The sequence below is a fragment of the Dermacentor andersoni genome, chromosome 7 (assembly GCF_023375885.2).
Source record: "Dermacentor andersoni chromosome 7, qqDerAnde1_hic_scaffold, whole genome shotgun sequence".
NCBI lineage: Eukaryota > Metazoa > Arthropoda > Arachnida > Ixodida > Ixodidae > Dermacentor > Dermacentor andersoni.
This window is the reverse complement of record NC_092820.1, coordinates 148,990,971-149,005,959: the sequence shown is the minus strand read 5'-3', so window position 1 is coordinate 149,005,959 and position 14,989 is coordinate 148,990,971. Positions and strand designations below refer to the sequence as shown.

The 14,989-nt window shown below is 49.1% G+C and overlaps 1 protein-coding gene across 2 annotated transcripts in view; it reads left to right on the top strand.

Moving 5' to 3' along the window:
* The window catches only part of LOC126533639 (uncharacterized), a 64,037-nt gene that overhangs the window by 8,558 nt on the left and 40,490 nt on the right, over positions 1–14,989 (top strand). For both annotated transcript variants that reach the window (XM_055072234.2, XM_055072233.2), the window contains exon 2: positions 12,663–12,745. The gene's annotated coding sequence lies outside the window, so the exon portion shown is untranslated. The remainder of the gene's footprint in view (positions 1–12,662; positions 12,746–14,989) is intronic.

The window sequence follows — 14,989 nt, the reverse complement described above, 5'->3', positions numbered from 1 at the left end:
TCTGTTGCCATCTTCACTTCCTGCCTCTTGTTATGCTTATCAATTTGGGCACCTATAAAGCCTGCTGCCGGTGGGTGGCCGGACTTCTTAGTGTGCCGTTGTGCTTAGGAAAGGGTGCGCAGGTCGGCTCAGAACCCGCATCTGCGCGGAGAAGTATAATCGTTGCACAAACCCATTCTGACGGATTGCCCAAGAATGTTCATATATTGTACGCGGTGTCACATGCCCAGTTGGCAGTTGCACATATCCAGTGTCACAAATTGTCTATTCGAGGTTCGAGCGCTTTTTCACTACCTGAAGGCAACAGACTTGGGTGCCCGGCTATAGACATCCTACACCTAAGTTCTCTCTCTCTCTCTCACTCCCCATTCCCCTCCCCACGTTTAGGGTAGCAAACTGGACTCAGTCTGGTTAACCTCCCTGCCTTTCCTTCTTCCCTTCTCTCTCTCTCTCTCACTCTGTCTATTCGAGAACATACCCAGTGTCCCGAGGTGTCTAATTGAGCGCATACCCAGTGACCCAGTGATTGCGTTGACTCGGGCCTATAGTCAAACCTCTTATAGCGAAACTGGATATAACGAAGTAGGTGAAATTCCCCTTGAAATCCCCATAGATATTCGTAGTGCAGTGCGTGCAATAACGTATAACGAAGTAATCAATAAAAGTAATTCTGGCTTCTCTTTCAACTTTGTTAAACGAGGTTTCACTGCCTTTGATTTTTTTTTTTTTTTTGAGTAAAGGTAGACGGACTATAGTGTATTCGAAATATAGACCAAATATCAGAAAATAATTTGATATCAGTGGCGTCACACCTAAGTACCGACGCTGAGATTCTGGCGCGAAATTCTGGAGAACTTTGACCTTCATTTCATGAATATACTGTGCATCATAATATAATACACAAATTTATTGTGCTATATGTCTTTAATAGTAATATGCAGCTTACGGAATCCTAAGATCCTTGACACACATTGCTACAGTATGCAATGTTTACTCTTCAATAATTGATGCTGTAACCTGTAAAACTATTTTTGAATTTAAAAAGAAAATGGAGATGCTATTTTCTCTTAATACTGATGTACCAAAACACTTGTGATATGCAGTGATATTAGTGTTAGCCTTATTCCTATTATCGTTTGTATCGTTCATTGTAGCGTTACTGACATATTTTCTTTCTTTTATAATTCCATGTGTCTTGATTAATTTCGAGGCGTGCCAAAACTAAATTGTAGAATTCTTTTTTTAGTGAACATGTTCATCCTTCTGCCATTGATGTGTGACCCGGGATGAGGTCTCGTCAGGAAGCATGCTACTAGCTTCTTTCTTTTGCCTCACCTCGCGGGCACATTCTCTGTAGACATGTTGATGTCCGAATAAACTGATTTGATTCGATTACGTATGCAAAAACATAGCTCTCTAATCCTGTCACTAACGATACAATTACGCCATAAACTATATTTCGCTGCGCAAGGATATTTCCTGCGTACGCCTCCTACCTTCTGCGGCGCTGCAAACTACTTGTGAGATGAAGAATGCCTTCAGTTAAAACAACCTCCCATCGACGCGCTTCTTGCGTGCTCGCCCAATCTAGGTGCGCTGACATGCAATCCCTGCGCCCTTCGTCCTCGCAGTCTTCGCCCGGTGGGTTTTCGTGCCGTTTGCATCGACGCAGGTCTGCATGCCAGAGGTTCCGCATGCACTCACTAGGGGGCGCGACGATATGGCGCGGCGCTGCTTTAAATTAGCGTGCGCTAGCTGGACTCCCTCTTGTCAGGCACGGAAGCGCAACAACGTGCGACGGGGAGTGGAGGGGGGGGAGGCGTTAATTAAACTCCCGTCTTCTCTCACCGGCGTGTCTGCGCGCTGGGTCGGCCTAGCGTTCAAGGATCGACGGCATCGCGCCGCGGCGTTGTTTGTTTGTTTATTTATCTGTTCCGGGAGGTCGGCGCAGCTCGGAGACTTTGCCAGAAGCGGCGTGCAGGTCGTCAGCACGTTGTAATTGCAGATCACGCTCGTGTACCAGTGCGGCGACCTTAGATCGATCTGTCTATTATGTCTGTTTGTTTTGGCTGAGGATATCGCTGGCTTCGTCATCGACAACCTGTTTATCTCCACTCTAGGACGAAGGCCTCTCTCCCCCTGCGATCTATTTATAATTATCTGTATTTGGTTGTACCACGGGATTATCTATCGATCCATCTATATATCTGTCTTTCCTTTGGCTGACCCGCATTTCGGCCAGGGCTGAACGCAAAAACGCCCGCGTTATGTGCATTGGGTGCACGTTAAAGAACCCCAGGCGGTCAAAATTAATCTGTAGTCCACCACTACGACGTGCCTCATAATCATATCGTTGTTTTCGTAATCTTAATTTGTTGCTTTCGCCGACGAGATCACGGGATTATGTATCTTTCCTTTTCGGGTGGCGTCCACAAATGCATAGTCGAGCACAAAATTTTACGGACCTCGGGACATGGGGAAACGTTGAATACCCGGGCAGTCCGTGGCAGTAGCCAGTAAAACCGTACGTCACGGTGTTCGCATACACTAGTAGAGAGGCTGGAAATGGGATTACCAGGCTGCGTTCTGAGGCTGCGCAGATATTCAGCGTTTTTCTCGGATCCCGTGGTCCGCAAACCTTTGTGGTCGACTGTGCTTTAGCTACCTGCAGATTTGCCCACTTGTTTGGGCGCCAACTGTATATTTATTTGCGTCGGTAATTAATCCCGCCACCTGTCTCTTCTACTGTTCAGAGAAGGCCTTCAATCGAGTGTTCCAAGCGAAGGTGCTCTCGCTCGAGGTGGGGAGGGGCGGGGGGGGGGTGTTCAGTCGAGTGTTTCACGTAGCGCGAGGGGAGAAGGGGGACGGTGAAAGTGGAAGTGGGGGAGGGGGGGTGGAGTGACGGTCAGGGATTTTGTCGTCCTCGGGCCTGTCGAGCGCGATCGCGTCTGTGAGCTTCTGTGAAGTCGGCCGCATCACCGAGGCTGACCCTTTTCTTTCTTTTTTGGGTCGAGGCCGTCCGCGTGTAGTATACACGCATCGTCTCTCGGCCCCCTTGACAGCGGCTGCGTGTCGCGCCACACGGTCGTTGTTGACGTGCTGAAAATTAAACGCAAGCGTGTACGTATACAGCATCACAAAAACAAAAGATACATCTCCTAAATACCGTATAATGAAAAAAAAATAGGGTCCCGGACTATGCTTCTTTTTTTTTTTTTTTTTTTTTTTTGTGGGCACCCCGAAGGCCGTAGAACACGTGGTGCATATGCGCTCCGCCCTGTCTGCACTGAGAAGTCTCGCGCGGCTCATACGCTGAGAAGGACCGGGCTCGAGGCTAGCTCCAATTTCCCTGCAGGGAAATGGTTATAGTGTACTAGAAATGATGAAATCCTTAAATCAAGATTTTGCTTCCATCGGTCGGTAGAAAGAATATGAGCTGATATTTTCGACCATTCATTCATTTGCTCTCATTAAATGTCATAGACCTCTAAGCCCTAGAAAAAAAAAATGGTGACAAGCCTCAGAGCGGCCGTAAATACTTTAAATATAATAGCTTTTCTAGAGCCAGTTTCGGCTTCGTTTCTCAGGGGGTGTACGGTGTCGTTACGCCCCGGCATTGTGTGTAGTCCTGTGAGAGTGGCACGTTGCGACGTCTTGACGTGACGTCACGACACTGACTGTGGTCACGTGAGGGCAGGACATTGCGACGTTTTGACACGTTTCTTTCTTTTGCCACTTTCAGCAGTTGTAAAAAAAGTGAAGAGCTGCATAAAAAATTTTGCTCAGCACAGTAGTTAGATTTTAAAGGGACTGACAACCGATTTTTTAAGGACCTAGTTTTTTTTTATGGCCCAACGCAAAGTTCACCATCGGTAGTGCTTACATCTGCAGCGGTCACTTCCAAAAGCGCGTGGATATTTGGTGAGCAGAATTTTTCGATTTGAGCAGCCTCTAAAAACGTAAGAGTCCCCCCTCCAGCGACGCTGAGAAGTGAGAGCGACGTCGATAGCCCGCCTCGCAAATTGTGAAAGCCACCCATCCTTCTGCTTTCATAGGAGTGAGTGTAACTGTGGTTAACCACCTTAGATTATGGCCTTTTCAACCACTTTCGAAAATAAAAAGCTGGTGCAGTAAGTTCGCTTTGTTCTGAGCACGAGGTCGCGGGACCGAATCCCGGCCACGGCGGCCGCATTTCGATGGGGGCGAAATGCGAAAACACCCGTGTATACTTAGATTTAGGTGCGCGTTAAAGAACCCCAGGTGGTCTAAATTTCCGGAGTCCTCCACTACGGCGTGCCTCATAATCAGGAAGTGGTTTTGGCACTTAAAACCCCATAATTTAAGTTTTTTTTTTAAGTTCGCTTTGTTGTACACAGACATTTCTTATATTTGTACCGCGTTTTCCCACATTTACACGCCTACGTCATGGCTGGCGCGCCCCCGTCGTCGTCGTCCTGTCGATAGACGAGCCAAGCCAACTCATCAAAAACGAAGGCGAAGGCAGCGCCACTTTTCTGCTCACCACAAACGAAGGCTTATCTGCGCATTGTAAGTCAGGAAAAAACACTTGCAGTAATAAAAAAGTACACTGCATTTCAATACGAATAAAAAGGCCAGTAACCGCGTACATTAGTAGGAGGTCACGTGGTGGACCTCTTATGCGGCTTCGTGGTTTTGCCGTGTGGGGCGCCAAAGGTCATTTTTCGCGACTTTTAAGGCCCGTTCACACTGCACGAAATATCCGGCGAGCGAAGCGGATTCGGCCGCTTTTGACGCCGAGGAGGGCGGAAAGCGGCGCGGCGAAGGTAATCGGTCCGGGACCCATTTTTTCCGCTTTCGCCGCCGCCGGAAGTTGCCTTTTGACGTCACAACCCGTCTAATCTCAACATGGCAGCCAGCATGTCTGAGCGACCGGCCTTCTCCGTGGAAACGGCGCAATACAAGCAGACGCAACAAAAGCCCGCGAACGAGAGGCACACACGTGAACTCTCGTCTCGTTCGCGAAGTCACGAAACCAAAAAAGAAACTGCCGCGAGATCTAGCTGTCGTCGCGGAAGGGCTTGAAGCGGCGGTAAATCCGCCGATGCACGCGTCAACAGATGAGAACACGCTCTCTTTTTTTCCGGCGAGCGAATTCGCTTCGCTCACCGAATTTTTGTAGTAGTGTGAATGGGCCTTTAGTGATTAATTAAATATATAAATCCACGTTTAATGAGAAAACATGGCTCGTTTTAACCACTACGATATGGAATCGTTCCATGAGCGGGTTTATCTCGATTCATGTTCTGAGTGGTTGTCTGTCCCTTTAAAGGTCTTTTTTTTTTTTAAATTTCAAGATCCGTCGGCCGCTCACGCCTCCGCTCAACTGGCTATACCCAATCCGCCCACGGTAATACTGGAACGCTAAAACTCTCTAAAGAGATATTAGACGCTGGCTTCGCTGTGTATTTCCAGTGTGTTTTCTGGTGTGTGTGTGTGTTTTCTGGTGTGTGTGTTTGTGTGTTTTCTGGCGTGTGTGTGTGTGACAGACAGAGAGAGAGAGACCTTTACCCGCTGCGTATAAATAAAGTCGAAGTAGTAGTATGCCAGTCTATTGCATCTCTCTCTCTCTCTCTTTCTTTCGTACGATTGCTCATCAAGTTCTTTTCTAGGCTTTTACACGTGCAAGATTGCGTTTGTCTCGTACGATTGCTCATCAAGTTCTTTTCTAGGCTTTTCCACGTGCAAGATTGCGTTTTGTCCCACCCTTCTAACTTGAAATGTGTCGCGTGTGGAGCCGCTAATTATTCACGCACCCGCATAACGGCCTTAATAGTTCTACAAGAAAGGTGGTAGGCATAGTAAGGTTTGTTACAGCGCAACACAAGGACAAAAGGAGGTATAAAACGACGACACGGCGTCGTTTTATACCTTCTTTTGTCCTTGTTTGGGTTGCGCTGTAACAAACCTTACTTTGAATCCCAACCAACTGGTCCAACTTGCCGTTTTGATGCAAAGGTGGTAGGCCCCTGTATTTGCGTCTGGCTGTATATGCGCCCGGCCTCAGTGACCTTTAGCGACATTTAGCTTTCAAAAGCATGCGCCGGGCTTATTGTTGGACTCGACGCGGGTGCTGCGTCATCTTCGCCGCTATATCAATCATCCCTCTGCCTGTCCGTTTATGCGACCGTCGCGAGATTGTCCTCTTTCTTGCGTTGAACTTGCAGACAACTTTTCCGTGGCTGGGAAGGGAAAGCTTTGAAGCGGCGGCACGGAGTTGCCGCGCACATTTTTTTTTTTGTTTTTTTGCGCCTACTGCGCCAAATAGCCCGGCAGAGCTTGACAACGCTTCGATTTCAGTCTTTAGAAGTAGATACAGCATGAACGTATGCGTTGTTGCTTGCGATGATTTCTCATTTGCCAGAACACGGTGGGGGAAAAAGGAAGAAGTATCTATCACAATCAAGTATAACGCTGAGTGGTGGGTTTTATCTCTGGCTTTAATATAAGTGCGGTAATACGTAATCGAAACAACACTAATGTAAGATCTTTAGTTGTTTTTTTTTTTCCACCGTCTCAAACGATTACGAATGTGGAGCTGTTCACGACTGATTTCAGGAGCGCTGTCACGGGCGCGCCCTCTTCCGTAGCTCTCCATTCAGTGCTAGAGAAAGTGGTACATCTTTAACGGACTGTGGGGGGCGTGGACATAGCAGTATTGCACTGGTGGCGACATCTCGTAGCGTTAAGCCTATAAACTATAGCGTGCAGAGCTATCGCTCCAATCACCGACTTTTCAGTGTCCAACTTTGCTGCTGGCCTAGAGGGATTGATAATGCGGCGTATACCGTTCGTTTACGTATGTGTTGTTGTTGTTTTTTTACCTTTCGGCAAATACGGTTATGACCCGTCGTGGTAACTTGTGAGCGTGGCGTGGTGCTGCTGGGAGGGTGAGGTCGCCTGTTCGATTCCCTGTTCCCTGCTTCCGCAGACTCATTTCGATGAGGCTGAAACTCGAGAACTTTCGCGTACTTAGGTACATGTGAAAGAATTCCAGGTGGTCTAAAAACTATTTCTTTTTTTAGCGCGCAGCTGTTAGGCGCCCGTTCCTACGGCGAGCGGAGGCGTTGACCACCGTGACCGAGCGAACGAGCACAGCGAAAGCTGAAAGAGCGAACGCGGAGCGCAGCGGGAGATGAAAGACGGCGATAGCGAAGAGAGCGCGAGGAGGAAAGCGGGGGAGGAGGGTGTAGCGAAAACGTAAGGAGTAGTGCCGCACAAGACGGGCTGTGCGGGGATGGCTAAGAGATGGCGCCAGAGTAGTAGCGCGCTTCGTCTGTTCGCCAATGACGCCACCGATAGCGTATATGAAAACAAAGCGCTGCATGAGCGGAGGTCTGTCTGCGGCGGCTGCTGTGAATCGCGCCCACGCGCTGCCTCTCGCGATCTCCCGTTTAGCGAGGCAGTCGCGCCACACTTCGCTCCGTTTGCAACGTGCCGCACGAGGTATTGTCCGCACCAGCCAATATATCGCGAAATGACAACACGTATAGGGGCTGCGCTCGAATTTCCCAATAACGAAGATCGTAAAAGTCGGTGATTTTTTTTTCTTTAGTGGCAACACTGTAAGAGTGTGCTTACTGTCACGGTGAAGCTTACGTGCCTCGGCAAAACGACATATTCGAAGCCTCGCAGCCGCGTTGGAAAAACGACCGGTGGAATGTGCCGCGAGAGAATGAGCCATCGTTTTTACTTGTGTCATCTCTCGGCGAATTCCACGTGTGCATAGTAAAACATTCGTACGCCTGCTGCGCAGCAGCTTTTACGAGTCGGACGAGTAGCAAGTGTTGGTTAGGCCAGCTTCTTTTCATGCTCCCGTTTTCGTTGCGATGTGCTCGGATTGTGCTCGTTTTCCAGCACGGCTGCGAAGCTTAGAATATGTCGTTGTTTTGCCAAGGCACGTAAGCTTCACCGTTGGATTGCAGCCCGATCCCCGTTGGCCACTCGTTCTTTCTTTCACATCTACATTTGTCATTGTTTTATTTATACCCCCCCCCCCCCCACCCTGCTTTGCATGGTTCATTCGACTCCGCTAAGGCTCCAGCCATTCAGATCCAGGGCAGCATTTGGCTGCTAACTGGAGCGAGGTGTGTAAACGAGGTCGACAATGACTCCTCCTTTCTTCCCTCCTTTCCTGTATTTTTCTTTCTTTGTTCTTCTGTACCAGAAGTTCGTTAATGTTGCACTGCTGTGGGTTTGCACGACGCGTTGGTTTGTAGCCTTGAAATAGTGACCCTTTTTTTGTTTTTTTTTTCGTTTGCACATTTTCGGTCCTCGGTAGCTGCCGACGTGTTCGCACGTTCGTGGCTTGCCTTATTGGCAGCTGCGGCCGCGCGTAACGACTCGAGGCGCACCACTCTGCCCGGCCCGCGCGAGAAACGCCCCACCCCCCAGGGAGGGGTGTACCACTCTATACGTAACCGATTATTGGCGTCGTTGTCGGGGCCTTGTCCTAGGGCCGCGCGTTCCTTCGATTCTTTCGTTTTTTTATTCTCAGCGGCAAGCGAAATGAGCCGTCGTCGATTAGAGAAGACCGCATTCCAATGGGCGATCGCAAAACAAAAAAAAAGGAAAAAAAGGGCAAAAAACAAAAAAACGGCGTCGCCACGTGTTGCCTTCGCCTCGCCGCCGCCTCTGCGTGGCGCGCGGATTGAAAGCATGGCCTCCGTGATCGGCGACGCTCGAGGCCAAGCGCAGAGCGAGCGCGATCACGGAGGAGACGTGCGAAGTGTTGGTTTATTCCCGCAATAAATTACGGCAGAGAAATATGGCACCGCGGTCGTTCTGCTACCGTAGGTGTTATGGTTGGTTGTAGGTTGATTTGTCTCAGCTTCTTGCTTGTGGCTTCTGACCTTGTGGCGTGTTTTATTAGTCTATAATATATATATATATATACACCTTTTTTATATAATGTGAATTTCCAAGCGTTGCGACATTTTGCTAAGTCAACAAAGGAGATACGTGCCTGCGCTCACACGTAATCGTTGCGGAACATCCACTTTGTAGCGCAATACGTTGTTTGAAATAGATCGATGTGAGAGGTCACGAAGTCGTTCGACATTTTCAAATGTAACTTGTTTTTCTGGTCCTTGGCATCTGTATTGTTATGTTCGCACTTTAAAAATGAAGTGAACGATAGCTTGCAGAAGCGCGAGCGGTGTCGAGAAACACTTTATTCATCCACTCGTTCAAACGTACAAATGATTTTTTTTTTTTTACATAGTGGTTGCGTGGGAACGACTGGAAAAAAGGCAACTAAATGCCTGTCAAATGCGCCAAAACCTGCCCTAACCACCAGATCCCACAACGACGCCCAACACAATGGGCTACCTTTCTCAACAATGTGACAATGAAGCAAGCACACTTAATTTTACACTTACCAATACAAAGAAATGAAAAATATGGAAAGAAGCACACAGTAAGGAAGCATTTCACAAATTGCTCGTAGAAATAAGATTACGAAACCTTGAGCGCAGCAGTAGGGTCATAAACCACTCCGAAAGAACAACAAATCAGAAAGGAGGCTGTCAGATTTAATATTAACATTGCAACACTTGTAGGTGCCATCGCACCTATGTATGTAACGCCCTTCTGGAAAGAACGGATCGCATAATGTCAACGATATTCGCATCTGAAGCACAAATTGCGAAATGTACCTGCAATTTCGCGAATATGTGGTGGCTGTCCAAGATGGCCGCCGTGACAGCTCGTTGATTGGCTCAATGAATATCACGTGAGGAGCGTCACAGGAAGGGGGGCCGTTTCGTAAACGTCTATTTGACGTTGCGTGACGTTGCGCCGGGTCGCCAGTTTGCAGAGATTTGGGGTGCGATCTTGTACGCGTTCCAAAGTCGAACGGAGGCGGTCCGTTCTTTATGTCACGAAATAGGCGGTCCGTTCCGTAGCGTTCGTCCGATAGCAGACGACACGGACTGATTGACAGCAGATATCACATCACAATTGACGTCATGGCGTTCGTCACGGTTCAAATTGACCAATCGTGTGCGGCTCGGTGGAACGGACCGCCTCCGTTCTATTTCGGAACGCGTACAAGATCGCACCCTTGTTCCCCGCCGCAGCTTTTTTTTTTTTTTTTTTTTTTTTGCGACGAACGAGAGAGATGGCAGTGCTTGCGTCGTGCAAGCGGCCACCTGTGGCGGACGCATCGCTATCGCTGACGTGCGGCCACTTCTTAGCCAACCTAGTTAAGTCGCTTGCGTTTCGCGAGATAGCGATAACGCGGCCGGCAACGCGTTCTCTTCACCGTTGGTCGGTCGCGCATGCTGAAGACAGAAAGCAAGTTCTTTGGCGCCGATATGCGATTACTCATTGAGTTTGCTCGGAGGCACGTATCGTGTCTAATGTAGCAGACGACGAGATCGAAAGGTGTCTTTACCGGAATAGCCGTACGCTTTGAACTATCCGGTTTATTTATTTATTTAGTTTTCTTTTTTACCGAGGAGGAGAAAACTATTTTGCCTCACCAATAGCGTTTTGGTTCGTTGCTTTCGTTTCACGTTCCTTGGGCAAAACGCCAAGCTTGCGTCACGTTACGAAAGCAAATCGGGGCCGCCAGCACCATTCTGTACGCGTAGCGACTACGTCACGCCTGGGAAGAAAATGGCGGAATGCTTAGAATAGAGCCTCCTCTGGCCGAAGCACCGTGGTATACAGCTGAGCCCTCATAGCCCGCCGTAACCGCGCTTGCAGCACCCGTAAACGCCAGCGCCAAGATGCCACCTGGAAATTTTTTGTGAGAAACTCTGCAGCAGGACGACCGCGATGCGCGGTTACTTTGGACTGGATGCCGCCGCCGCAGCAAGCACGTGGTCCGTACTTACGTTCGCCGCCGACCACGCCGCCTTTAAAATTTTTTCCCCCGTTCCCTCATGTTTTCTCGCTGGCTCTCTTCCTCCTCTCCCTGTGACTGTTTGGGTTTCGCTTCCCTAATGTTTACTCGGGAGAGGGAAGGAGACGCCGCGGAGCGTCGCCATGACAACGGCGGTGGCGGCGTCTCGGCGCATGCGCGCCGTGGCGTCCCTCTTTCCATATTTGCTTCCCCCTTTTGGCGCAGACTTCCGGGTTTTCGAGGCGAAGCGCGCGCTGCGGGAAGCGTTCGGGAGAAAAAAGAGGGAGGGTGAGGAAAGCGTGGGCGGGCTAAATGTGGAGAGGGCGATCGGGAATTGGGAAAATGTGGAACCTGGAGGAGGGGGGCGCGGATAGAGAGACCAACGTTCCGTGTCGTTTGGCACGATTGACTGCGCGTATCAACACGGACCACACGAGCAAGTACAGACACCAATTAGCCCTCGAAGATTACCTAGAGAAGTAGTTCCGTATCGAGTACGTTATTTTTTTTTTTTCGCGTTTTCCGCTAGTACCTTCCCCCGCCGCGTGGTGGCTTAGTGTGTCTATGGCGTCCTGCGACGAAGCATTAGGGCGCCGGTTCGATTGCCACCCGCCGTGGCCGCATTGCGATGATGAGGATGGAGTGCGAAAACGCTCGTGTACCTTGATTTGAGTGTGCGTTGAAGAACCACAAGCGGTCAGAGTTGATCTGGAGTTCTCTGCGACTGCGTTGCTTGTAATCTCTTCTCCGCCACAACATACGTATAAAAGTGCATCGCACGTGCGTGTAATACGAATTTGTAGGTATATGCGGCCAGTTTTTTACACTTTTTCATTTCCCTAATTTCTACATTTCGATTAAACAATTCCCCCCCCCCCCACTATGATTTCCTTGTTGTCATTGTTGGCCTCGTGTGGTTGTGACTTGAGAAAACGGGGCCCCTCGGTTCCCCTTCACACATACATACATACATACATACATACATACATACATACATACATACATACATACATACATACATACATACATACATAGGGTGTTGTTTTTTCTTTCCAGCTGCACCAAACTTTTAAAATTAGCAAAATATAACTATCGGTAATGTTATGTTTACGATTCGTGTGTACGGATTGGCAGCTTCTAGGTACAGAGCAATTTCCCAAATTACGTGCGTAATTAGCGAAGTTACGGTAATGAACTTTCTGATGATCAATAGTAGGTGTCTACAGCAAATGAGTATACTTCAGGGCCCGTATTGAAACTGCCTATCCCAACGGTCTAATTTTGAATAGCAAATTTAATGTGGTAGCTAGGCGAATAATTAGTTCCCCTTGGCAGGCACCTTGAAACCGAAACTGGCTGGAAAAAGAGCGTCTGTGTCGTCGCCCCCCCCCCCCTTCCGCCTTTCGTCACGTCTCCGATGTCACCACCGGTCCGGCCCTGCGAGCAGCTTGCGTTATCTCCTGGCTGTGCGCGGCGTTGGCCTAGCGCTTCAGTGCCGGCGGGCCTCCAAGTTTACTTCGTCATTCCCTTTGGCCACTGAAACGGCATTTCGTCGGTGGAAGTGGACACGTGGCGGGCGCCCAAACTGTCGAGTTCCCTGTAGTCTGCAGGAAACTGCATTTCTAAGCAAGAAACAAAAGAAAAAGAAAATAAAACAGTATGCGCGCAGTATTTGGGAGAATGCCTACATCGGTTCTGTGCCTTTTTTTCTTTCTCGACCCGTTTGAAAGCGCGTGATCTCTCTAATCATTGCCGTACTTCTCTTTTGGCGCAGGTCTCAGCGGTCCTGAAACACGCCCGTCTATGTCTGGCCACGCTGAGAACGGAAGCCTTCGACAAGCAATAATTTGTAGAAAGGCAAGTGCTGCACGTTTGTCGTGTCTCTTTAATGGCGCGAGGTAAAGCCCTATAAACTTCGTAAAGTAGTGCCACGCTTTGAAGAATTCCGCTTCCTCCTCGCGTGCTCTGGCCGACGCCGCGTCGCTATTGGCCTAATAGCATCACGTGGGTCCTCGCGCCGTGCATCGGCGCCATTTTTGCTCCAGAAGCGTCTACGGAGTGGCGAGGAGCGCATATTGGCGCCGTTGCTACGCTCGAGCGGTGTAGGCGGCGCCACGGTCGAGCAGGGAGCGTGAAAGAGATGAGAAACGAGGAGGAGGGAAGGCGGAGGATGAGAGTGTCGCTACTTTACGAAGTTTAAAGGGACAGTAAAGGGAAAAACTATTTCTTCTGTATCAGTAAATTACCGTTCTACAACACCCAAAACACCACTCTTACAACGATAAGGCGTTTGGTAAGCCAGAAAAAGCGCAAGAACGAAATACGGGTGGCGACGCCTACTCAAGTTCTCGCTCCTAGGGGCTGTGACGTCATGGATTTTGATGGCATCTTCTAGGGCCTACTAATTATATATAGCGGTACAGATTGACTACATTGTGTTCTAAAGGAACCGAATATTAAACATGGCAAGTTTTAGGAACCTTTATTCAGCCAACGCGGCCCAAATGCGAAAATATACTTCGGAATCCCTGACGTCACGTTGACGTAGAGGCGCTGGGGTTTCGGCGCGAAATTCAAATACTGATACTTGGACCTTCATTTTCTCATCTAATAATCAAACTATTTTTTTGAAATGACTGCCTGCTGGGTTCTCAAACAATGCTTCATTAGTCTAAACTGATTTATTGTTTCACTTTAGTGTCCCTTTAAGGGGCTTTAGCGCGAGGTTGTCGGTGGCGCCGACTGGCGACGCCAAATTTAACAAAATTCGTATTATCGGTACCACAACTTTGGAACAGACATACACGGTAGGTACCCGCCGTGGTTGCTCAGCGGCTATGGTGTTGGGCTGCTGAGTACGAGGTCGCGGGATCGAATCCCGGCTACTGCGGCCGCATGTCGATGGGGGGCGGAATGCGAAAACACCCGTCTACTTAGACTTAGGTGCTCGTTAAAGAAGCCCAGGTGGTCGAAATTTCCGGAGACCTCCACTATATACGGCGCGTCTCATAATCATAAAGTGGTTTCGGCACGTAAAACCCCATTGTTTTAATGCTCGGTAGGCATCAGAAATGAATGCGAGTCTGTCTAGTCATAGCGAAATACATTTAAAAAATGTCATCAAAACGGAAACGGCAGCGTCCATCGGGAAAGTCAAGTTTGCAGTCATTCAGTAAAAAAGCCTTGAAGGGAATCTGCATGGTTGGTTGAAGCCCGAACAGTGATACGCCGCTTTTCTGCATTTTAGCTAGGGACACCGTTGCCAAAGCGATTCGTGCCAAGCTGGTGGCGGTATGCGATGACACTCGCGGTACTCTCGTGCCACCGACGCGGCACGAGTCTCCGTGGCATCGCGTCCCTTTCTTTCTTTTATACCTTTCTTTATATAGAATTTGCTAGCGTCGACCTAAAGCTTCTGAAGGTGCACTGACAAACGTCCGGCCAAACATTTCAGTCCTGAAAAAAAAAAAATATATGCCTTCATTAATTCCCTCTCTTTTCAGCATTAGCTAACTTTCTTTGTCCTATCAAACGTTGTGCGGCACTGGTATTTTTGACCGGTGTCCTGCTATAAATTGCCCGTGTTCCTCGTTTTGCGTGTCGTGTTTACGTGTTGTCCCCCTGTGGGCCACCATGGCCTCGGAGTTCAGGCGGTACCACTTGCCACCTTAGCAGCGCAACCACTCACCTTACATTGGAGCCAGGTGCACCGATTTCAAGTCAACTTTGCCATCGAATTAAAGCACGTGCCTTACGGTTCCCAGTATTCGCGCTCGCTAGGTGCGATCCTTTCCCACGTGAGAAACGTGTGGTAGGATTCTTCACAACTTCGAAAATGAGTGTATAGTGCTCCTTTATTAAGGCTGGCGTTGTCATCATCGACTAGCCGTGGTGGCGTATAGAGGCCTTGCCCATTACGCCACTAAGCCCGAGGGCGCGGAATGGAGTCTCGGGCGTGAAGGCCGCATTTCGATGGAGGTGAAATGCAAGACACACCCGCGTACCGCGCAGTGGGGGTGCACGCATGCAGAAACCCAGCTGCTCAGAATTAAACCGGAGACCCTCACTCTACGGCGTGCCTCATAATCAAATCGCGTGTTT